Raw genomic sequence first — 26,235 nt, 5'->3', positions numbered from 1 at the left:
ATGTACACTTTTGTACATGACTTTTGTATGATTTTTTTTCAGATTAAAATGTAACATTTGTCCAAAGGATTCTACAAGTGAATTTAAGTTAGAGGAGATTTTATCATTGGGTGTGGAAGTCCAAATAAGCTGTGATGTCAGAAACCTTTGATGCAGCAAGAACTGTACTGGAATTCCTGCAGGCCGCTTAGTACGTGCAATCTGACAGCTGACAAAACTGTAACTAAGCACCAGAAGGCCATGAGTTACACATTTGTGTTGAGCTAACATAAGCAAATGATATGGGAGGGGCAGGGCAATGTAATACATGATGGCTACGGCTACACTAGAATCATCTGTCAACAGACATTTCTGTTGAAAGAGATTTTCCAACAAAACCACTGTTGACAGAGTGAAGCCATACACTAAAGAGGATCAAACAAGCAATCCACTCTGTCAACAGAGCAACAGTACTGCCTGGCCACTGTCTCCACAGACAAGCTAACGGGAAGCATAGCGGGCAAGGCTGCCAAGTGTCCTGGAAGCTCTGTCTGTCATCAGAAGTCCCCTGAGACCATCCACAGAGCTTTTCTGTTGACAGAAGCTGTTGCCAAAGGCGCTCTTCCTCATGTGGGAGGGGCAAAAGCTTGTCAGCAGAAGTGCCAAATTTAGTCAACAGACTGTAGACAAAAACCATTTTGTGTGTGGATGTGCAGCGAGTTTTGTTGACAAAACTCACTAGTGTACCTTTAGCTACATTGACAGTAGAGAGTTTTGTCAACAAAACTCAAAGAGCATCTACTCACAAAATGAGTTTTGTTGACAGTTGTCAGCAAAACTGGGCACTTCTGCCGACAATGTTCTGCCTCTCCGCTATGCGGAATAACACTGTTGTCGACAGTTTCTGTCAACAAAAGAATCAGGTAGATGCTCTGGGGCGCCCTCTGTCAACAGACAGGTCTTCCATTTCACTGGGCAGTCCTGTTTGCTGAGCTTCCAGTTGGCCATTCTGTCAAGAGAGCAGCTGGGCAGGCCAGCCGCTCTCTGTCAACAGAGCAGATTGCTCTTTTGATCCACTTTTGTGTGTGGACATGATCTGTTGACAGAAGTTTTGCCACAAGATCTCTTCTGAAAGTAACTTCTGTTGACAGATCACTGTAGTGTAGACATAGCCAATATGAACAAGGTGACCTTCTGTACTGTGTTTCCCAGGACAGTCCCTTATTTAAGTGGTCTCACAGGCATCCCAACATTTTAAGAAATGATCCCATATTTTGTGCAGATCCTGTTCCCTGGCACCCAGTGTCTCAAGGCAGCAGCCCCCACTGCCAGGAAGCTCCTCAGCTAGGCTGCTGCCCCATTCCCTGGCACCCCACAGAGGCATTGCCCACTGCCAGTCAGCTCTGCCATGGGGTGGCCTCTTCATTCCCTGGTGCCCCCTTGCTGGGAGGCTGTGGAGCCCTCATCCTCCACTCCCCCTCATCAAGAGGCTGCAGAGCCCCCATCCCTGTGTCTCACTGTGCAGTAGCTGGTCCCATCGCTGAGGAGCTCTGGCATGGAACAGCAGACCCCCATCCCTGGAGGCCAGTGTCCCATTTTTGTCATAAGCCAATGTGTTCACCCTAGATATAAACATCAGTCTGCTCTAGGTGAATACCTGACTAACAGACCCAGATTTAGACAGACTTTCTCTCCAAACCTATTGCAAATGGTAAATAGCATCAGGGAAAAGTGATATCCCTATCAGTGAACGGTGAATCTCTCCTTCAGTACACTAAAAGAATCAGCAGTATCTTCAGAGCACAGTTTGCAGAAAAGATTTTCAAATTGTTGTGGGAATTGTGCTTTTTTAATGTATTTAAGTGCCGCTAATAAACATGTGCTTATCACCAAAGAAAATGAGGCACGTAAACAAGTATTTCTTACATATTGGCTAAGTCTACACTTACGAAAAATGTCAAAATGGTCATGCTATTCCTATCAGCTGATAAGGGGATTTTGATCTTTGCAGGATCCTTTCGAAAAGGACCCCCACCACCCCCCAAGTAGACGAACCGCGCGCAAGCAAAACCGGCACGTTTGAAGTGCTGTGGCCAGCAGCATGCTAATGAGTTGCTGAATATTCATTTCAGCACCTCATTAGTATTCGATTTGACCACTAGCAAGGCCATTTTGAAGTTTTACGTAAGTGTAGACAGGGCCACTGTCTTGTCAATTCCTATATTTTATTTTCATGCGATTGCTGAGACAGGTATCTCATCTTGGTTGAAAGACTCCTTTTGGGAAACTTTTTTTTTTCCTCCACCACAGGTAAAAGACAGATAATGGCAATGGAGATTTTCCTGTAGTGTCCTGACAAGATGCCTCAGTTCACTGCAGGTATAGGAAGGCAAGACAACCTGCAGGCCTGGTCAGACCCTGGCCTTGGTCATGGACTGCCATTGGCTTTGCTATGGGTGCTGGTCTGTAAGGAACTATGCTGAGAACACAAACTCACCAATAAGCCATCATATGGTAATAACTGCACCAACCTAGATTTGAACCCACAACCTACGTTATTACCAGTCCTTTCAGCTATTCACTACCCTTAAACTTCTTCCCCTGATGTCATATTATGTTCCCCTGACGTGAATATATCAGTTTCCAGGTTCTGTGCACGTAGGAATGAGAGTACATATAAATAATTCCTCAGCATAGATAACACCTTGTTCAAGAGCTGCTATGTTTTAATAACAGTAAAATGTTGACAACTTACTAAAAATATAAAATTTACCTGATTCTATTACCTGATTCTGATTCTAACTGTGCCTTTTTGAGGTTCCATCTTGTTCTGTGGAATGAACAAATTTTGCTTTTGATTGTGTACATACAGTAAACTCTTTCATATCTAGCAGCCCTGGGACTGGGAGTTTTCCAGATATTGAAATACTATGGATAATAGAGAGGTATTCCAAGCAATACATAATACTAAAGAAAAACAAGATTAGATATTATGAAACAAACAAAAATTAGGCAGAGTTCTTTATTTACCAACAACAGTAGTATTGTACACTGTAAACATATACTGCATTTGCTTTCATTATTGTGTATTTATGGCAAATGTGTATAAAATTTACATATAGTTAAAATGCCAGTTATGTGAGAGTTCCAGATGATAGAATTCTGGATATGAAAGAATTTACTGTAAACTGTCTGCATAAGACAGGCCCAAATATTTGCTCAGATTACCGAGTCATTTGTCAGGAGATACTGTGAGATTTCACGCAATGAGCTAAATTGTCTGCTAGAGTAAATTGTCTCAGCTCCACTAAAATAAATGAATCTGCTCCAATTTAAATCCGCAGGGAATAAGAGCCATGAATCCCTGAGATATGCCAAATGGTACTATGGAGACTGATCTTTATTTTCAGAAACATTGACATTATCGAAATAAAAAATAAACTTTGTATAAGGACATGAAGGGGATCAAATAGCCATAAAAAAGGAATATTCCTCTTTCATCTGGACGATGTGTGCATATGTTTTCAAAGTACCTATTTGACCTCATAATATATCGTGATGGTGACATACAAAACATGTTTACCCTTCTAATTTACTACATAGACCAAAATTGGGTAAGTATCAGGGGGTAGCCATGTTAGTCTGGATCTGCAAAAGCAACGAGGGTTCCTGTGGTACCTTATAGACTAACAGACATTTCTGTTAGTCTATAAGGTGCCACAGGGCCCCTCGTTGCTTTTGCAAAATTGGATAAGTAACTCTTGGATCTGCACGCTATGGCTACAGCTACACCACAGAGTTTTGTTAACAAAACCCCTGTTCCGTCGACAAAACTGGTGGAACACCCACACACAAAATGCATTTTGTCAACAGTCTGTTGACAAAAGTCAGCACTTTTGCCGACAACCTTCTGCTGCTCCCAGATGAAGAAGCTTGCCTTTGTCGACAGAATCTATTGACAAAAAATTTTGCAGGTGCTCTGGGGGGCTTTTTATTTACAGACATGACATCTGGTTCACCAGGCAGCCCTGTTTGCTGAGCTTCTGGTCCACTGTTCTCTTGAGAGAGGGCCAAGCAGTCCGGTTGTCAACAGAGCATATCATTCCTTCAATCCGCTTTAGTGTATGGCCACACTCTGCTGACAGAGGTTTTGTCCAAAAATCTCTTCCAATAAAAACATCTGTCAACGTTGCTTCTAGTATAACCATAGCCTCAGTGTGTACACAAAACTTGGGAATATGGTCTATCCCTTCATCACAAATGATTTTGTTTCAGTGATTATCTACAAACCCTGAGCCTTAGATAACACTTAGTATACCATGTTGTGTTTTACTGAGAGTACATGTTTACAGCTTAGTCATAAAGCTCTGAAAAAATAGTTTTCAGACCTAGATTGTGATGAAACTCTACATAGTGTTCCAAACAAGTCTCTGTAATGAGTATATATTGAAATGTCATCTTGGGCATCATGTGTGAATGCAGACTATTTCTCTGACTGTAAATATGTAACCAATGTGGTTTTGTGAAATAACCTAATACCTCCGGCAGTCTAGAATATAGAACAATGCAGATGACTAATTTGAATCAACCAGTTTGCATGTGGCATGTCACAGTGGGACTCCTAATGATCTTCTACAAGGATTCTGTTTATCTAAGTATCCCATTTTCTGTCCTGTGATGTGTGGATGTGAACTACACTGAAAATAATATGCAGCTAATTACCAGCCTTGTCAATGACAATTCTCATACAATGATGAACCATATTTCTTTAAAAAAAAATCTTCCCAATGATAATGACACACACTGAAGATGGTTTCAGGCTCTGTTCTTAGTTTCTTTGCTCCCAACAGCAGTTTTTTCCCGGGTGCATGCCAGCATGGATGAAGTTAAAATAAAGAAAATAATCTAATCCTAATCATAGAAAAAAAGGATTTTCAGGCTTCATCCTGTATTTTCCCTAGAAATGTAAAGTAGGGAATGGAACCGTTACTTGCAGGACAAACATCATATGTGTCCTTTCTTAAAGCCCCATTTTAACTCACTGCTCCGGATCTGTCAAGTTGTCAGAGAGCATCACCAAGTTCATGTTCAGCAGACAGAGAGTTTTTGGTTTAAAGAAATATTTATCATTGTGTTTCCATATGGTTCATCAAAATTCATTTTAAGCTGGCTTTGACCATTAAATAACAGTTTGAACTTAACACTGAAAGCTTAAATCCCTCTACTCATTTCAGAAAGATTTCTGATAACAAAGACTATCAAATGGAACCATGGGCAGCTTGATTGATAAACTGACAGAGGACGTAATATGTTGTTTTAATTTTCCAAATACTGTTCCCTATATTTGGGAACCATTTAATCGTTCCATTTTAGATTAATTCAAGACCTCCCATCCCATTTAAATTACAATTTCAATAGTTCATGATACAATGAGTAAGAATTTTCAAAGTTTCCTTATGTGATCAACATATTTTCTTTTATAACTTTCCTTATGCTTATTTCATTCATGCCTTTGGAAAGGGAAAATCTTTCTCAGGAAATTTTATACACACACATAGACACATGATTTCCTATCTATATCTATAGTTATAAATATATGACCACATATATTAGTTTATTTTTATTTAATTATGCAAGCATTTGTATGTGTCATAGTCAATATAGCACTAATTCAGAAAGCTGTGTATCTCATGTGCAGTATAACAGAATATTGTCTCAATTGTCAAACCACTTCTGGTGCACGGGAAGGCATTACACATAAAGGGTTGTATTACAAGTATTAGAGAATCTGGCTCCTTGTTATGCTATTGAATTAAAATAGCTTCTTTTATACTCAGTGCTTCTGTGGTGTAAGTGAGTTTAGTGACAAAACAAGACAAGAGATAGAACAATTGAAGATGTTCCCTGAAACTCTTACTATACAGAACACAAGGGTCTCATGTATAGCTCATCAGTAAAACATGAGAACGTACTTGAGTAGAAAAATCACAATGAGGTACCCACAGGCCATTGCCTGCATCTCATGTAAACTGATAAATTAAAGATGCTGCACCATTTTTTTCTTGTCTTTCCTTTGTCAAATGCAATAATTTAAGCATGCATTTTGGTGCTGCAAAACCTAGAAATAAGAAGACATACTAACATACACCTAGTTTGCTAAAGCACAGCTTTCGGCTCACATTACGATTTTCTTATCACCTCTGCGTATATTTTTTTTTTAATCTGGAATAATATTGTTTATTTTGCCCTGAGGAGTTGCACTTGTGAAAGCAAATTTCAAAGTCAACACACACCTTCTATGATCCCTATTGGTGGTAGTGAAAGATGTTTTTATCAGGGATTCTGCAGAGTTAAATATACATTTATGGTCATTTTCGTAAAAGACAGTTTAAAATTATACAGATATTAAATCAGCCTACAAAGATTCAATGTAATTAGAACATATATTGTTATGGTATATAAACTAAACAGTGTGCTGAAAGCCAAAATAATCAAATAAAGAAGGCAAATTGTCCCCAGACATTTTGATGCACTGGAAAACAATGTATTGAAAGTACCAGAATGTTCAATAGTGGTGTATAAACAGAATTTATGGTTTCTGAGAATTTGATTATATTTACACTCACAAAATCTCACTAAAACTAGGACAGTTTTAGTATTCTGTGCTGACAGGGGTCAACCTTAACAACCACTGCGAAGAAGAAAAACAGCCTTAATTTGCTGAGTGTAGCAATATAATAAAAATAATAATAAATAAAAAATAAACAGGGTCTATTTTTTAATTTAATCAATTTTATCATTTCTCTTGTGTGCTCTTTAGTCCTGAGAATTTTAGCTTTTGAGAAAGTGGTTTATGAAAACATACGCTTTCCTTACAGATCTCTGGCAATCTGATGCTAAGTGGGACAAAATGCTAACAGGGTATCGTCCATTAAAATTTTAATGCCACATCACATTTTTCTAATGGAGCAAATCAGAATTGCAAAGCAGTGTAACTCTACTCAACCTAACAATAAAGCAGGAGCTATAAGCAGCACCTTCAGGAAAAAGTGGACACTGGCCAAGCAATGGAAGACTTACAAGGGCAATTGGTATCTTTCTCGTAGACACATAGACATCTCTTCCGAAAGCAGCCAGGAAATTGATGAGGTACAATATCTTCTTTATAGTCTATGGTAGAATTTATTTTGCATATATTAAAAATAATTAAAAATAAGCAAAGGTTGAAAGTTGAAATTCTTACCTTAGACATAGTACAAGGCAAGACAAAAATATATTGGCATATACTTATTACCCTCAATGCTCTGTTGCTCATGTATTCCTTCTTGCCTTCTAGCCACATCATGAGCTTTGTTAGAGACAAGCCTGAAGCAATCCTGGCTTTGAAAGCTACTCCTTTGGAAAACAGGAGAGGACTACAACACCTGAACTCTCTCCCCAACTGGGAAGATTTTAGAGATGGGCTGGATAAGTGAATTCCTCGAGTGCCACTCTCCAGGGAGGCTCCACAACGGGTGGAGGTGTTCCACTGGGCCAAGAACCTTGTCAACCAGTAGATCTCTGAACTTTGAGAGCTCATTGTCAGACAGCAGAACTGCAAACAGTAAAGACAAAATGTTGACAATGCTGGGACATTTTTAATTGTAGTCACATCCGCAAGAAGAGTCAGAGAAATTCTTCCCAAAATTCCATTCTCATTCTTGAAAATCTATGCTCAACCCCGTATGGGTCAGGGGGACTTTGAGTTTTACATCAATGGACCTTCAGCACTTAGACTTTTTGTAGCCTTTTGCTTTCTGCATAAAGGGTATAATATTTCTACCCTCTTTGATTAAGTAGATTAAATTCTATTATCAAGACATGTAATGCATTAGCCAGGGTGCCAGTACATCAGTATCTTAGAGATCACTCTTTTAGGGTTAAGACAGCAACAAGGCATGGTCTGTACATACAAAACCTGCAGGACTTGGAGGTTAGCATATACCTCTGCCATTTGGGGCCAGCTTGAGTCATACAACCCTGCCTTTGTTCCAGTGATGTGAGAGGCTGCTTGTGTAGCTCTGGACACTGACATTATGCTGGCTTCAGGAGGTACATCTCATAAGTATGAGTAGATGAAAGCAACATTCTCACATAACCACAGTTACACTTTAAGGTCATAGAACTATTGGTTCTGTGTCACACAACTAAACAGTTCTGATTCCAAGGAAAAGAGAACAGTGGTATTCCTGCTATTAGTGAATTCATTATACTCTGTTAGTACCTGTCTAATGTTGCTAAGGACCTGCAATTAAAGCATTACTGGGTCACCAGTGAAAATGAGTGTGATGGTCTCAATGGCTGCACCTACCCTACTCCTCCCTTTCGGAAGGGACACAAAAATGCAGCTGAGCGAAAATGCAAAGAGCGACTCATTTGCATACTCAGCACCTCATTTGTATAATTATGGCAACTCACCATTCTGGAAGAGCTGCTTTCGAAATGCAAAATATCCGTGTAAATAGGGTTCCTTTGAAAGGGAGCCCCACTTTCAAAAGCATCCTTCTTCCCAATTTTTTTCAGGAAGAAGGGTGTTTTCGAAAACGGAACTTCCTGTCGAAGGAACCCCACCTACATGGCCATTTTGCATTTCAAAAGCAGCTCTTCTGGAATGGCGAGTGGCTGCTGTTATGCAAATGAGGTGCTGGATATGCTAAGTAGTGCCTCATTTGCATTTTGATCAGCTGTATTTACATGCCCCTTTCGAAAGGGAGCGGTAGTGTAGATGCAGCCAATGAGTCTTCCATTATCTATTTCACATAGTACCACAATGGCTGTGGCCACACTTGGCCATGCAAATGGCCTTTTCAAAGATTACTAATGAAGCGCTGAATTGAATATTCAGTGCCTCATTAGCATTAGGATGCTTCTGGCTGCAGCACTTTGAAAGTGCTGCTTTCGAAAGTGTGCGGCTTGGCACTGCTACACAGTGGTCCTCTTTGAAAGGACCCCGTTCCTTTTGCAAACCCCTTATTCCTCTCAGAGGATGGGAATAAAAGGATTTCGAAATGTGCTAGGTCCTTTCGAAGTGCCACGGACAGAAGCATCCTAATGCCAATGAGGCCCTGAATATTCAGTTCAGCGCTTCATTAGTAATCTTCAAAATGACCATTTGCATGGCCATTTCAAAGTTTTCGCCAAGTGTGGCCACAGCCAATGTGTCCTGGTGAGCCATGTCTGCCCCAGGCCCACAACTAGAATAGCAGGGTAGCTGCAGGTCAGAACTGAGATGTATTGAAAGAGATGTGTGGAGAAGCTAAGCCCTTCACTTTCATGAGCACTAAATTCACTCAAGATTTTAATAATGAAAAATTGAAGGTTGTCTGACAACATTCATATTTTTTTCATGAACCTGTCTTCTCAGATTCTCTGGCTAATGCTGTACACAGTGACACACTCGGTGTCACTCATGGCAGCGTTTACCTGCATTGCAACAACGTGACTCATCAGTCAGCCCTAAATGTTTGACAAACTGCTTTTTTTAAGATAAATCCGTGAATAAATGGAAGGTCTGGGAAATTGTTTTTTAAAGCACAGGCTGGCTTTGTGGTTTGGGCCCCAGGACAGTGGGCTTTATGGTGGACTGCAACATGACATAAACTGGAGAATGGCTCCCTGAAGATTTGTTTGCTAGGTGTGTCCTGTCCATCAGTGCCTAGCCATAACCTGAAACGTCTGCTGTCCATAACGTAAAACTTTCTCTCCAGCACGCTGTGCACTTCTTTATGGGTGTTTTTCTTCCAAGAAGCCAACTTTCCAGCATTTAGGCATGTACAAAATAATACAAAACGGATGAAATATTATACACCATAGAATAAATACCATCATGCATGTTCACATGAGGGTTTTGACAGGTAAATGTTGTAAAGACACAAACTGAACATTCTCCCACTGTATACAGATTCGATGTTACCACAGACATGGCAAGCACACAATTTTCTAAAAAATAACACTGTTCTGCAAGGAAAACAAAAAAATCCAATGAATTTTTGTCACTCTTTACCTGATGTGGGGAGAGCTCTCTCCTGGTTCAATCTACCAAAACCAGTGAGGGAATAAATGTTCAGCAAAAAGAGGATACATCAAGACCATGGCTCTCAACCTTTTCCAACTGCTGGCCTCCCTAGTAGTAGTCTGATTTGTCTTGCATGCCCACAAGTTCCACCTCACTTGCTTATAAAATCAGACATGAAGGGACAAAAGGGTCACAGCATGCTAGTACTGAGAAATTGCTAACTTTCTTATTTTTACCATCTAAGTATAAAATAAATCAACTGGAACATAAATATGATACAGGTTGAACCTCTCTAATCCAGAACACTCTCACCCAGTAACATCCACAATCCAGCATGATTTTAGTTAGCCAGATGACCACTTATCATGGGTATTGCCAAGTTTCCTGTGGTCCCATAAAATTTGTTTACAGCCACCACTCCTGGGTCTCAGTGTTTTGTGCTGTTATTTAGCTGTAATTTACCGCTAAATGTCTTCTAAAAGCCCAGTAGCCAGTGGAAATGTTGGTAATGTGCTAGACAATATCAACATGCTGTGGTCCACCAAATTCTCTCGTTCAGCATCAGTCAGGTCCCGATGGTGCCAAGCAAGAGTGCTTCAAACTATATTTCAATGTACAGAGCCGTACAAACAAGTCATTGTCTGTATGAAATGTCAGTCTGTACTGACTTTGTTGGTGCTTTTTCATGTACATTATTATAAAAGTAAGCAAATATCTAGATGAGTTGATGCAATGAATGGAAGTATTCTGTGCACCCCTAGTTAGGCTCCTAGTTAGGTGCCATGCAATATAGTCTCATCTCTTTCACTAATGTTAACAACTTTGCACTTCACAGCTTCTATTATTAAGCAAGACTTCATAACTCTCCCTCAGGAGGCACTTTTGAGTGCCTGACACTGCAATCTTAACATTACATAAATAGTTACATATAAAACATAAATTAAAACAGTTATTCCTGCTAATTAATTATTACACTTATAAGACCAGATCACCACATGGGCCACACCAAACAGGTGCTTAGCACAGCGCTGTTGCTGGCAGCGCTATGCTAATGAGATTTCTAGAAATTGCAAATGTTTGCCCATTTGCAAACTCATGCAGCTAATTAGCATAGCCACACAAGATTTCACTGTCAGCAGAGGCGGGTGCCAACACTACAGAGACCATGTGGACATGCCTCTGCCAGCTAAACCTTCCTCCGTCAACAGTCCCTGACCGCTGGGGATGCCTGGCCATGGGGGAGGGCATTGAGCCACATCGTATACATTTATTTTTATATATGTATATATCCATCTATATTTATTTTTATATATCTACTTATATAGATATATGACATATAAATATATGTGCAGCTCTTTGCACTCTATCCACCACTATTTTGGCTCTTCGTCTCTAACTGGTTAGCCACTCCTGTAATAAGTGAAAATGTATTGGATCAGTTATCCATAGTGAAAAGCATGGCCACCCCTACCTACACATAATCATATATGCAGCATTTATGCACAGTCAATCAGCTTCAATGTAGCATATATGACATAAGAGCACGCAGGAGAATAAAATCCAACTATGAGAATTTTTTCCGCATTAGCACCAGTTTACTGTGTGCACAAGTATATGTCTTTCTGTGTTTCTCACTGCTGCCCCATTTCTGGTTTGCCTTTTGTTCATTTTTGCAGAGGAAGCCCATGGTAAGAAGACCCCCAGCATAACAGAAAGTACTTACAAAAATCCACGTGATGGAAAAATGTATAAAAAATTGACATTTTGTTCAGGGGTAACTATTTAAAAAGTCAGATGTTTATACCATAAGTCCCCACCAAATCCAAAGACCTTTGTCCCAACACAAACTAGTTCTCTTTTCCCAACGTACACAAGCTACCATTCCCTATCATTATTTGGGATAGCATTTTCACAACAGATTTAGGCTCAATTCCCTGCTTCTCCCTCCAGCATCATCTTGGAGCAGATAGCAGTCACACTACTTCCTGTCTATGCCTGAGGCTTATACCCTCTCTCCTTCCCATCTACAGAGCAGCTCCTTGCTGCTGCCAGCTCCTGAGGGCTGTAAGTTAGAGGTACTCCACACAGGGACTTAAGAGTAGTTGCTATGGAAACTCCAGGGTTTCCCTAGCTACTGCTCAGGTATCAGAACCTACAGACATGGAAGAGGTGCTGCCTTTTCAAGGAAGAAATACAGTTTTCCCCCATTAACCCAGAACTTAAAATTAGGCCCCTTTTCTCATCATGGTTTCTCCAAGATTTGGTTGTGCTGAAACAAAATGTGCTCTGGGTCAAGGACTGACAGCATAAGAGAGACTGCATTCAACTGGGAAAAAATTCCTTCTACTTTGCAAGATCAGAGCTGAGATCATCCAAAAAGAGCTCATATGTCTGATTAATCCCAGCGCAGGGTCTCACATGTGGGTTCCTAGAGACAGGATGCTGACAGCAATATATTCTAAAGAAAGGTGTGCAGATTTTCTGAAGTTATTTCCATCTATTGTTTTCCCTACTGTTTGAATCAGATCAGTTTGAGTTTGCCTAGGAGTGAGCATCATGAGATGACCACATTATCTGCAATGCATAGTATGAATATTGGCTACAGCTACATGGGCAACCTCTGTTGAGACAGGTCACTGTCGACAGAGAAATGTCAGCAGTACCTCTATTGACAGATCGTGTGTACACATAAAAGTGGCTTGAAAGAGTAAGCTGCTCTGTTGACAGAGAGAAGCCAAACTGCACTGCCGTCTCTTGACAGAACAGCTGACCAGAAGCTCTGCAAACAGGGCTGCCTGGGGAACCAGAAGCCCTCTCTGTTGACAGAACTGTCTACATGGGCACTCTGTCAACAAACCACTGTCAACAGAGGCTTTATATGTAATCTGGGGGAGATATAACGCTGCCAGTTGAACAGCTGAGTTTTGTCACAAACTCTCGGCAGAGCACTTTAACCATGTAGACACTCAGTGAGTTTTGTTAACAAAAGCCCAGTTCTGTTGACAGAGGTTGCCCATGTAGACGTAGCCCACACACTTCAATCACTTGATGGCTTGAAAGGCTCTTGCCAAAGTACAAAATGCAAAGACCTTACCTCAACAGCTCATTCAAGGCATAACTGAAAGCATGTAAGAAACTATTCTTCTGCAGCTAATAACAATCACTCCGTGCATCAGGGCGAATTCAGAAGCGATGATTAAAGTGACCCAAGTCAGACTTCATACCTCCTAGATCTACTTAGGTGTGTGCAGCCATGCAATTGAGGACACAGGGACAGAGTCATAGTTTCCCTCCCTCTCCCTGACCACTGTGGGTTGATGAATCTAGGGCTGCATGGATGGACCTACCCCGAGTTCAGTGATTGTGATGGTGACTTACCCTTTTGTTGGATGCAAAAAGTTGAGGAGGCATCTGTGGACCATTAGTGATTTTTTAAAATTAATTATCTGTGCCACACACTGTTTTCTATGTGTGCATTAACCTTAATTTTCCAAATCATTCTCTCATTTTTTTACTTCCCTGTACATAGTTTTAATCAGTCTTATCATTTTCTGTTTTCCTAGGGTTGTGAGCTCAGTCCTTGAGGAGGCCATTTAGGGGTCTGGGGCAAATAGATTTAAAAAAATGTCAGGGATGCTGCTTGATCCTGCTGAGAGGGCAGGGGAACTGGATTCTATGACCTCTCAAGATCCCTTCCAGTTCTATGAGATACGTATATCTCCATATAAAAGATAGAAGTTAGATTTACCGACCTGCAAAAATTGCACTTGTTTTTTCCCTTTTCCAAGTCTGTACCAAACCTACCTGTTTCCAGTTCTCTACTATTTTCCCTCTTGTTTCTGTGGTTTCTCAGAAATTGCAGTTAGCAGGGCAAAATACAGAGAAAGGATAAAAGTCTAACACTGTGACAACCCCCAGCAGCATTTATGTCAGTCGATAGCATGCATTTCTTCAGGGAAGACTTTGAAGAATGACACACTAATGCAACAAATGAAAAGAGACACCTTTGCTAATGACAAGCATTTTTATAAGTCGCATGCCTTCTTTTATAGCCTGTTCTCAGACCAGAGGTGCAGAAGTTCTTTCTGACAAAAGTCACAAGGAGTCCACTAAGTCTCCTCTTACACTATACTGTATCATTCCACTTCAGTGGGACTTAAGACAAACCACTCATATACAACAGTCTCCAACTTAAAGGAATAGCATAGTTCTCTACTTTAGAAGTATTGAACACTGAGTATCTGTCTACACTACAGCTGCTGGTGTTGCGGCCCTGAAATTACACTGCTGTAGCACTATAGTGTAGATGCTTGCTATACTATAGTGTACATGCTTGCTAGATGCATGCTGCATTGGTGGAAGGCATTTCCTGTCAGTGAAGACAATCCATCTCTTTGTGAGGTGGTAGCTAGGTAGATGGAATAATTGTTCCAGAAGAATCTGAGGCATGTCTACACCCGAGGTTACATTGGTGAAACCGCTATGCTGGGGGCATGATAGTTTTCACAACCCGACTGATGTAACTAGGTAGACTTACATTTTAGGTGTTGATCAGCCTTAGCTCTGGCTTCTTCATTGTCTCAGAGCCAATCTACCATTTAGCTTCCGAAAGCTGGGCCCAGAACTCTTTCACATAAAAGAAGACTACAGGATCTTTCTAAACTTAAGGTCCTGGTTGCCATTTTAAAGTTCTGTAAAATGAGATTTCCCTAAATGGGGGAGAGAAAACAAAACAAAAGCCTACAACAAAACCCAAGCTGCCTTCTTTTTTCCCTTGCAATGACAGTTTATACAGCACTTCTGCGTAGTGTCTGTTGCTATACCAGGATTTTCGGCAATAGCAGATCTGCAAGAATGAGTCAGCGTGGAGTCATGGTGGTCTGATGTGCTGGGTCCAGTAAGTCTACATCCGTCTCCAGAACACCCCTCTAACTCCTCCAACAAAAACCCCAACCCCAAACCATCCAGGCAACTGCGATTGTTTGATGTGACTAACCAGACCATATAATCTTATGTAATTATATCCAAAGTGAATTACTGGACAGCTGGCTGCATTTAACTGGAACAGACACTAAAACTGTAAATCCCTCCAACTATGTGATGGAAAGGCTGTTTGGCTAGCAATCAGATATAAACATACAAAATGCTCAGGCCACCATTCTTCACATAAATTCACAACCTGGGATCATGCTAAGATTCCTAACTCCTATTTAATGATCACACAGTTGCAGGGGTCAGGAAAATTTCTTTTTTCACTGTGCTAAGAAGTCACCAAAGCAGACTAGAAGCCCAGCACCCTGTTTCCAATCCTGACCAGTAACAGATGCTTCAAAGGAAATTCCAAGTAACCCCATCATGGATAATTATGTAACCAACACAGAGGGAAAATTTTCTCCTCCAATATCTTTTAATTGGACTAACTTCTGTTGGTGTGACAAGCTGTTGAGCTTACCCACAGCTCTCCTTCAGGTCTGTGTGAGCTCATAAATTTGTCACTCTCACCAGCAGAAGCTGGACAAGTAACTATTACTTCACCTACCTTGTCTGGGACCAACGTTGTTAGATCAACACTGCACGTTCCTTAAACTCAGGCAGTTAGTGACTGGAATATGCATGAGCAATGAGGACTTATAATTTTTTATCTTCTCTTAAGTAACCATGGAGCTTCTCATTACCTAGGCAGATGTCTAACTCTTCTTTTTTTGAATCCTGTTAAGCTTTTGTCTTCAATGATATCTTAGACAGTAAGATGAACCCTTTTATGTGTTGTATTTCCTTTTATGGGTTTAAAAATCTGTATACTTTTCACTGACTGTCTCTGTAGTGAGGCAAAGTGGACTGGACAGTAATGGAGCAGTACATTTCCCTGGATGGGCAGAGCCAACCCACCCACTCTCCTTTCCTAGAAATAGCAGTGTGGGACAGGAAGTATAAAAGGAAGATCCTGCCACTCAGATGAGCAGAAGTCAGTGGAGGAGATGGATGCTTCTAATTTGCCATGGCATCCAAAAGTGGAATTTACACCCTTTTGCACACTGTCCCCAAGGAGACAGGCCCCCCATGAGGAGTTGCTGGTGCTACTATCAGCTGTATGAAACAAGGAGCTTGAAGACCTACAAAGGCCAGAGAACCAAAACCTGGGTAGGTAGGAGGCAGCTCAGGGCCAGCTGATCACTGGCTGGCAACATGGCTGACCACGTCTTAGTTGCTGTGTTGCAGTTATTTCGAAATAGTGCATGTGTAGACGCTCTGGGCCCGCAATTTTGAAATTGCAGGTCCCCCATGGCGGCGGCTCCAGGGAGCGCAGGAGACGCACTAGCAAGCCCTGGCAGGGCTCTATGTTCCCTGGGCCAGCCCCTTAAAGCCACATGGCTCCGGAAACCCCATGCAGGAAGCTGAAAGCGTGCGCAGGGCTAGAGAAGCACGAGCTCAGCCCTAAACACTCCAGCAGCCAAACCGACACACCACCCAGCCCATCAGCACGATGGTGAGCCTCCCGCATCCTGGGGCACCCCAGGAGACCCCCTCTTCCCCACCCAATGGGTAGCCAGAGGACAGCCAGGGCCAGAAAAGGAGGGGCGGAGGAGGAGGTGCTGCTCCACAGCACAGGGAGGCCCTGCAACACAGCTGCCTTTGAGCGGCTGACCCTGGGGCTGTGGAAGTGGGGACACCCCCAGCACACAGCCGCTCAGGTCCGCTCCAAAGTAAAGGAGCTGAGGCAGGCCTACAGCTGGGCCAAGGATGCCTGCAGCCGATCGGGGGCCGGGGTCAGCCTGCGGTGCCCACACTATCAGGCATTGCAACAGCTCCTCAGCCCGAAGGACATCCCACAGCCGTTGGTGGTGGTGGACACATGCAGGCTGGACACTGACTGGGAGGCCGACCCATTGGAGCAGCCAGGACCCTCCAGCCAGACCACACCTGCAGGGCCCGGGAGCGACTTGGAGGAGGGGGGCCCATTAGTCATTGCAGTCAGCTCCGGTACCTCCAGCCAGGTGCCCTCAGACCTGGTCTCCGGAGCCCCAGATAGGTGACAGGTGGATCAGGCGGCCTGGGGGGGGGCCTATCCCACAGTACCCTGCCCTGTTCCAGACCCCAGCAAGGCACCATCCAGTACCTGCATCTGTGGACAGTACCCGAGCCTTCCCAACCCGGAAGGGATGGGGGGGCCAGGCCACAGCCAGCAATTGCCCCACAGACAAGGTCCCAGCAGGCACACGGAAGCCCCAAGAGGGGGTCGGCAGGGGAGCCACCACCTTGGGGGATGGCCCAGGGATGTTGGGAGTGGCGCGGGTGGAGCTCCTGGGCCCAGGCGACAGCACTGATGGGTGGCTGCTCTCCCCTTGTGTCTCCACAGCAACTTCCTCTGAGGGCCAGACCACCCCTGCGCCACCATCAGACAGAGCTGGAGAGCCTTCTTCCCCATCGCCCTGGCTGCCACCTGGCCAGATCCAGAGGGCCCGATGCTGGCGGTGCTACGGCCCCCAGGAGGTGGCGGAGGCCCACACCGCAGCCATCCGGGAGCAGACCACTGTGCTCCAGGAGTGGCTGCTCATGGAGCAGGAGGACAAGGCCTGGTGGAGGGAGGTCTGGGTCGAGGCAGCCGCAGCCCTCCGGCAGCTGGCCCCCCAGCCACTCCCCCCCAGCCGCTCCCCCCTGCTGCCCATGAACCCACCCCCCTGCTGCCCCTGAACCCACTCCCACTGCTGCCCCTGGACCTGTTCCCACTGCCGCCCCTGAACACACCGCCCTCATCCCACTCACCCTCATCCCATCCACCTGTCTTGCCCTGGGCCACTGGCTGAATGCCAGTGCCAGCCAGGAGGAGGATCCCCTCCCCAGCCCCCCCCAGCCCCCGCCCTGCCTCACCCAGCCCACCCATTCTCCAGCCCCTGGCCCACCCAACCTCCTCGTCCTTCCAGTCCCCTTCCAGCCCCGACAGGGCCCACACACCAGGGGCAGCACAGGCACCTGTACCCACTGGGGATCTCGCCCCTCCACCCCTGTGGGGGACTAGGCCTGCCCATGCCTATGGCCCCAGCCATGGGGGCATGCCCCTGCCCCATTTATATAGTTCTCTCCCTGTTCCCCCCATATTTAGCCCCAATAGGAAGAACCCACGCCATTGTTCAACAGCCGTTTATTTACATATAGTTAGTCCCCAGTCAATAAACCCTTTCGTGCATCCCAGTGTCCCCTCTGTGTGTGTTGGGGGGGCCGTGCTGCAGGGTGGGTGTGAGTCATGTGCCAGGTGGAGGTCAGAGTGACTTCTGCTCGAAGGCCTCCCAGAGGGCTTCCCGGACCCTAACGCCTTCACAATCTGCCCGGGAGCACGGGGCCATGGGTGGCTGCTCATAGCCAGGGCTGCGGTGCACAGCCCACCCAGGCATGTAGTGCTCCTGCTTTCCCTCCACCAAATTGTACAGAGCGCAATAGGCCGCGACCACCCCAGGGATGTTGGGCAGGCTGATGTCCAGCCACACGTTGAGGCATCGGAAATGCCCCTTGAGGCATCCGAAGGCCCACTCAACAGTGTTGAGTGTGTGGTTCAAGCGGATGATAAAAACGTCCTGGCTGGCGGTGGTGTGCCCAGTGTCGGGGTGCATCAGCCATGGCTGTAATGGGTACGCCCCATCGGCCACTATACAGGGTGGCATTGTTGTGTCCCCCATGGAGAGCTCCTGGGCTGTGATGTAGGTGCCCTCCTCCATGCGCCATCCCAGCCAGGAGTTGTGGAGTACCCGGGCATCATGGGCTCGACCGGACCAGCCAACACAGATGTCACTAAACCGGCCCCAGACACCAACGAGTGCTTGGAGCACCACTGAGTGGTACCCCTTGTGGTTTATATACTATCCCGTGCTATGGTCTGGAGCGCAGATAGCTATGTGTGTGCCATTGAGCACACCGAAGCAGTTCAGGAATCTGAGGGCTGCGAATCCCACCATGGTGTCGTCCAGGGTGCTGAGGTGGACGACCCTCTGCAGAAGGAGGCAGTTGATAGCCTGGACCACCTGTGGTGGGGCACCAACATGTGGGCCTGCGCATCGGGGGGGCCCCTGCTCCTGAAGGCCCCCCGCCCAGAGGCCCCCTTCCTCCTGCCCCCTGCTCCTGCAGGCCCCTCACCCAGGGGCCCCCTGCCCCTTCCTGGGGAGGGTGTGGGGCCTTTGTCTGACTTACCTCCAGGAGGACGGCTCCCATGGTGGCTTTGCCCAGCCCAAATTGGTGCCCCACTGAACGATGGCTGTCCAGGGTGGCGAGCTTCCAGAGGGCAATCCCCACACGCTTCTCGACTGGGAGTGCAGGCCGCATGTGGGTGCCATGTGCTGCAGGGCGGGTGTGAGCCACTGACACAGCTCCATGAATGTCTACTTCGTCATCCTGAAGTTTGCGAGCCACCCTTCGTCGTCCTACTGGCCCAGTACCAGCCTGTCCCACCAGTCCCTGCTGCTGGGGTGGCTCCAGAGGTGCCGTGGGAGATGGGGGATGGGGGGCGGTGGTTGCCCCATTGCCAGGGTCTGCAGAACCCCTGTGGGGGAAAGGTGAACTACAGGCCTTCCACTACACCCAGGATGGCGATGACCACCTGGGTCCTTGTGAGGGTGGCAGCATCAGCCTCTGGCAGCTGCTGCTGCTCCATTCTCCTCTCAGTTCTTGGTGCACAGTCCATGCAGTGCTATGTACTGCTCTGTGGTGCTCTGTGTGTGCAGGGTGGATGTGTTTGGGAGGGGCCCTTCAAGGGCACTGCTGGCTGTGTGACCCAGAAGAGCTTGTCAGCCATGGGACCCCGTGCATGATGTTTCCCAGCTGCTTATTTCGAAAGAGCCCGCATTCCTGTGTGGACACTCTCTTTCAAAAAATGGAGGGTGTTCTTTCAAAATAGCGGATTGGTACAGTGATCCATTTTGTGTGTGTAGCCACGCTATTTTGAAATCCCTTATTTTGATTTTGTTTTTTGATGTTCCCCCTTTCAAAATTTCTTTGTTGTGTAGACGCACCCTCAGTCCCTTACTATACCAACCATTATTTTATAAACATCTATCATGTCCTCTCTTACTCATTTCCCCTCTAAGCTAAACAATATTCATTTCAGTCTCTCTTCACGTGAGAGTTTTTCTAAGCCTCTGATCATTTTTTGTCACCTCTCCCTGGACCACTTCTATTAATACTTTAACTATTTTCAGGCAGGGTGACCAAAAATGAAATCATGCACTCAAAGTCGGCGTGAACCATCAGTGCATATCAAGACATTATTTCTACCACATTCTTTATACATCATTAAAATGAAATACCAGAAAGAGATATGGAGAGGATTGCAGCAGAGTGAGGAGATAAAATGTGATTTGCTCCATCAGCTAGAAGTGGGATTTCCAGCCCTGATAGGCAGAATTGGTGATGCTAAGAATAGCAGTGTGGACTTTGCAGCGGGCAACAGTGCAGGGTAACCACCGGAGCTCAGACAGTGGCAGTCAGATGGCCTTGAACTTGGGAGCCTAGCGTATGAGGCCACCTGTGTCACAACTGCTCTTTTCACCATGCTGTATTGAGTAGAGCTAACCCAAGACTGTACACCCAGACTGGGACATACCACAGAGCAGACATGTCCTTACAGAGGAAACAAACATCAAGCAGCCCGCATTGGACCAGAACTGATCAAGACCATCAGAAAGTCTTTGGAAGTGCTGGACCTGTAATGGGAATACTAACACGAAAAGGAGTGGGATGCCAATACATATGCACTCCAGTACCAAAGAGAATGAAAAGAAGCTTTGAGATTCAGTGAGTAACATGAATAGGTACTGTAAGAGCTCCCATTGTACAGAGAGGGGTTTTTTCTATAACTCGATGTACAAAGATGTATTGTAAGTGAGACAACAGACAAACACAATTTCATGAGTGTCACTCTGATGGATGCGGGGTACTTAGTAATGAACATTGACCTATGTTCCAAACTGAGGTATCCACAGGGAAGAAAATAGCAGGCGCTCAGCACTGAACAGCAGCCCTGCAGCCTCTTGCCTGCCATGCTCAGCTGTTCAGCGGTGCACAAGAGCAGCTGGGAAGAAAGGGAGGAGTGGGGCCAGGAGGAAGTAGGGAGAGAGATAAGGGAAGGGTGGAGTGGCAGGAGCACTTGGGGCAGAGCAGGAGTCAAGCCCTCTTGGCAAATTACGAAGTTGGCACCTATGGTTTTCTAAGGCTTAGTGTACACTAGGCAAGTAAGTCAATTGCAGATACTCAGCTCTAGTTATGGCGGTTGACTTACCTGGCCATCTTCTTTAAGGAAGGTCAATGGGACAGTTTCTCCTGTCGACCTCCCTTACTGCTCGCTAGTGCAAGGAGTACAGGGGTCAACTGCTGACCCCTGATAGCCGATTTCATGTGTCCCTACCAGGTGCAAGAAATTGAACCCTGGAAGATTGACCCTGAGCTGGTCCATCTTCTAGGTAATGGAGACATGGCATAAGATGGTACATTGCAACATCACAAGGCGCAGACAGTTCCAGCAACCACTAACTGCCAAAGAATGGAACATCACTGGAGAATCCTCTTGCATGACCAGGCTAAAGGTCTCAGACAAAAGGAAGGCCCTGCTGCAAAATCCACTGAGCTACCCGTGACTGGGCTTAGGTTCATAAAGGGAGGGTGGAGTTTTAGGAAAAGGTGTTTTCTCTAAGGGGGGGAAACAGACTGTGGGCTTGTTTATATGGTGTGTTAATTTGCACCACTGGACTGGGAATTCTGGTCTGCACTAGTGAGTTGCATACTAACTGGTATGCACGGTCCCTGCTGGTGCACTATGAAACTTTTCGGGTGCTCCTGCAGGGTTCAGGTCTTCCAGTAATTGTCTGACATACTGGTGCAGACTACAGTCCACTGGTGCATACCAATGCACTGGAAGGTAAAATGAGATCAGGTTGTGTCCCACCTCATCCTGAGCTTGCTAGTAGTTCCACAGTTCTGAATATTTTCTTTGTTTTGACCTTGATCAGGTGTTCTTTTCCTGCTCTGAGGTTTGTTTTCTCTAAGGGTGTGTCTACCCAGGGGCCTGCTCTGTTCCTGGAAGGCAGAAGGGAAGCCCATCTAATTCAGTTTGTAGCTAGATTAATCTAACCATGTAATTCAGCTGTTTGTTGTTGTAAAAGAAGTTTCTCTTGTGTATCCTCCCCTTTGCTAAGTAAACCTACGTGTGTTAAGAAAGCTATGTGCCCGTGTATAGCACCAGTTATAAGGACCTGACAAGAAGAAATGCAGCTGTGCAGGTAGACCTGTACCATTATCAAAAGTGGGCTAGATGAGCTGTTGCACCAAGATCCTACCCTAAGGCTACGTCTACACGTGCACCCAACTTCGAAATAGCTTATTTCGATGTTGCGACATCGAAATAGGCTATTTCGATGAATAACGTCTACACGTCCTCCAGGGCTGGCAACGTCGATGTTCAACTTCGACGTTGCTCAGCCCAACATCGAAATAGGCACAGCGAGGGAACGTCTACACGCCAAAGTAGCACACATCGAAATAAGGGAGCCAGGCACAGCTGCAGACAGGGTCACGGGGCGGACTCAACAGCAAGCCGCTCCCTTAAAGGGCCCCTCCCAGACACACTTTCATTAAACAGTGCAAGATACACAGAGCCAACAACTAGTTGCAGACCCTGTATATGCAGCACGGACCCCCAGCTGCAGCAGCAGCAGCCAGAAGCCCTGGGCTAAGGGCTGCTGCCCACGGTGACCACAGAGCCCCGCAAGGGCTGGAGAGAGAGTATCTCTCAACCCCCCAGCTGATGGCCGCCATGGAGGACCCCGCTATTTCGATGTTGCGGGACGCGGATCGTCTACACGTCCCTACTTCGATGTTGAACGTCGAAGTAGGGCGCTATTCCCATCCGCCCATGGGGTTAGCGACTTCGACGTCTCGCCGCCTAACGTCGATTTCAACTTCGAAATAGCGCCCAACACGTGTAGACGTGACGGGCGCTATTTCGAAGTTACTGCCGCTACTTCGAAGTAGCGTGCACGTGTAGACGCAGCCTAAGAGTGGGAGCCCTTCAAACAGCATGAGACCCAACACCTGGTGAGGTGCCCTCAGAGACACCAGGCAGGAGATAGAAGAGTAAGCAGCCCCATAGCCATCAGAGTCACACAAAACATTCTGGTTGTGACCCTTAAAAACAACTAAAAGGGACAGTCAAAAATAGTCTGAATATTTAAGAAAAGTCACAAGTTTTTAACAACTTCTTGCATCAAAATTTGACCTTGGCTCAGGAGCCACACCATCTTCTAAATGAGAACAGCACTGTCTATACTGGGGCACCTAATTTTGGTAAGATCTTCTTTGGGCACTACTGTAATACAAACAAATGAATGATCATTAGTAACAGAATAATTTGTGGCTTTCCTGACAACCTGAGAGACCCACGTTCCTAGCTGCTTAGCGTTTTCTTTTAACAGTCAGTCCCCACCCCAATGACATCCGCAAGTACAACAAAAAGTGACCCTTCTCCACCCTGCCCCACGTACGCTACTCTGAGAGAAACTCTCGCACACCACAGCAATGTTCCTGCTGTTTTTTCCTATCCATCTGTGGAATAAATTTCATCATGTGCCCCAAGGCATGTCTGGATGTGCAATACCAATAGAAACACATGCTACCAGCTGTGAATACTGCAGATCCTCTGCTAATCAGCTGGGCAGTACCTGAATCTCTCCCAGGTTGCCACCCAAGCACTCAGCTAACAGCCAACACTGCACTCCAGTGTGCTGTGTGGTGATGTACTCTTGGGAGGTGAAGAAGGAGGAGGCTGGAAAACCATATCCCAATGGCTACCCCCCCTTCCTGCTGCTCACCTGGGAGCAGGTGGGCCCTCTTAAACAGATCGCCCTGATGATGGCAAAATCTTATAAGGATGTCAGAGAAGACGGAAGGAGGGTTGTGGTCGTAGCAACCGAAGGTCTCCCAGACTTGTAGCTGTCAGTTGTTGTAGGATTTATCTTTTTACGCCCATTTAAAAGGTGCTGTAATTTTAAATATTTCCCGTGAATTGAAATGAACAGGAGAGACAATTAATGAATGACTTTGGACAAATGACAGGATTTTGTCACCTTAAGCTGAGGCCAAGTTTGATGTCAGTACAAACCACACTATTTGCAGTCAGATAGCCCTTTCATCAGTTTTCTAGGAAACAGAAAGAAAACTTTAAAGATAAGACTATGAAAATATATTATGAAGCCAGTTCATGTTCCATAAAAGTCTATGCATTACCTCTTAGCTATATTGCCTTGCATGGTAAAATGCCTTGCCTCACTCAGAAATGACCAAGAGCAAAACATAAAAGGTGCAGTGATTTCTTTCTATAGAAATGGGTTATCATTCATGGTGTTAGTCTCAGGTGTGCAACACACAAGTTTGAGATATTTCTATTTAAAGGTACCTGTTGAGTGCATGTAGACCCTAGTCATGTGAACAGCCTGATAGAATTACAGATAACTGGCCTCTTTTTGGATGTGAAAAAGTGGAAACTCATGCAGGTCTTTTCCCAGTTTCAGGAGACTTTTGACATCCACTGTGTCTTCAGAAGTTACTCTTCACTTACTACTCAAGTGCTTTCAGGAGCACAAGTCCCAAATAATGCAGGAACTGTGGTCATCTGTTGTCATAGTCAGCAGCAGGAGCAGCACATAGGTCACTCAGAATTTGTTTCCAGTTCTATGGCTGTGAACGACTGTATGAATTGCCAAGTGGTGTTTCTCTGATGGAACTGACATCATTAATAATGGACTTGTTATCTGACATGCTTCTTATCTGGGGACTTTGACATATTCAGTAGGTGACTGGCTGCTTGATTTGGTGTGCAAGGTAGTCAACTTAGGGATGTTGGTTGCTAAGCTTTGCCAAGAAGATGAATTAAATTCCAGCATTTATGGTGTGAGAGATTGACGTCTTAATTCAGAGTCACGTCTTCCAACCATGGCCATCTAGCAACCTCCAGTTATTTGGGTGACCATCAATATCTGAACCACTTGAAGATTCACATTCAGCATCAAAACATGGTATGTAGACTGGAAAATGGTCATGTGGTATGGATGAAAAAAGGTTCCCTAATCCATGTATTGTCTACTAATCATAAGAGTTCCCAGCAAACAGCTTAAGGTTTGATAGGTACTTGTCCATAGGTTTGGCCTAGTATTATTAAAATTACTATTCAGCTGGGAACCTTAACATTGTTGCAACAATCACACTTAGGAAAACCCTTTATATTTGTAACATTTGTATTAATATATCATGCGAAGTTGTGAGCATTCCAAACCGGCAAAGTAGATAGATGTAATACAGATCATGCATCTGAACATCCATATGCTTTGCAGAAAAACAGAAAGGTTAGTTATTATATTCCTAGTTGCCATCATCTTCTTCATCACTATCACCAGTGATCATCATTCTGGCATCACCTAAAACCTACACCTCTCCTGCATAAAGCACACAGGCTGGAAGACAACTTTTATGATGTGCTCTGCTGATTCCATTTTTCTACATACACAGCCATGCATACAGTGTCTCCCTGTGGCACCCCAATATTCACAAGTGTCATAATTCCGATGTATATTGCACAAATCATGCTTTGCCAGGTATTATTCTAAATGCCTTGATCTGCTAAACATTACCATTTTATTGGATTATATGTGTTGTCACTGTATGCAAAGTTATGAAGTTTTGCTACTTATGTGTTACTGTAAGATGTTGTAAAGTTTGAGATGCCCACTTCTAGCCTTTTAGGTACAACAATAAAAAAGCCAGATGGTGCTAATGCCTCATTAACACAGACAATGGACTATGAAAGAGCTTATCTTCACTGGTGGACAATTCAGTCAGTCTATGGATAATGGCTGATATGACTCCTCAGGATTATGCAAAGGCTTGTGAGCAGGTCACTTGACACTGAACTCCATTTTGGTATCAGTACTTTTCTGCAATCTGAGCTGGGACAGGGGCTTGAAACAAAGAGGTTTCTGCAACATGGAAAAACTATATAAGGTGGAAGCGACTTCATGAGTAGGACTCAGTCTCCTACAAGACAACACCTGGAAATACCAGTGGAGCAAAGACTGAACGAAAGAAGGCGGTCCCAGGTGGGAAAAAAGAAAGCCTTGCTTGTGTAAGGAAGCTAAAATCTGCTTATATCTTCAGCCAAATATTGATGAGAT

The sequence above is a fragment of the Carettochelys insculpta genome, chromosome 2 (assembly GCF_033958435.1).
Source record: "Carettochelys insculpta isolate YL-2023 chromosome 2, ASM3395843v1, whole genome shotgun sequence".
Taxonomy (NCBI): Eukaryota; Metazoa; Chordata; order Testudines; family Carettochelyidae; genus Carettochelys; species Carettochelys insculpta.
The sequence above is the reverse complement of the archived record's forward strand: the minus strand, read 5'-3'. Positions refer to the sequence as shown.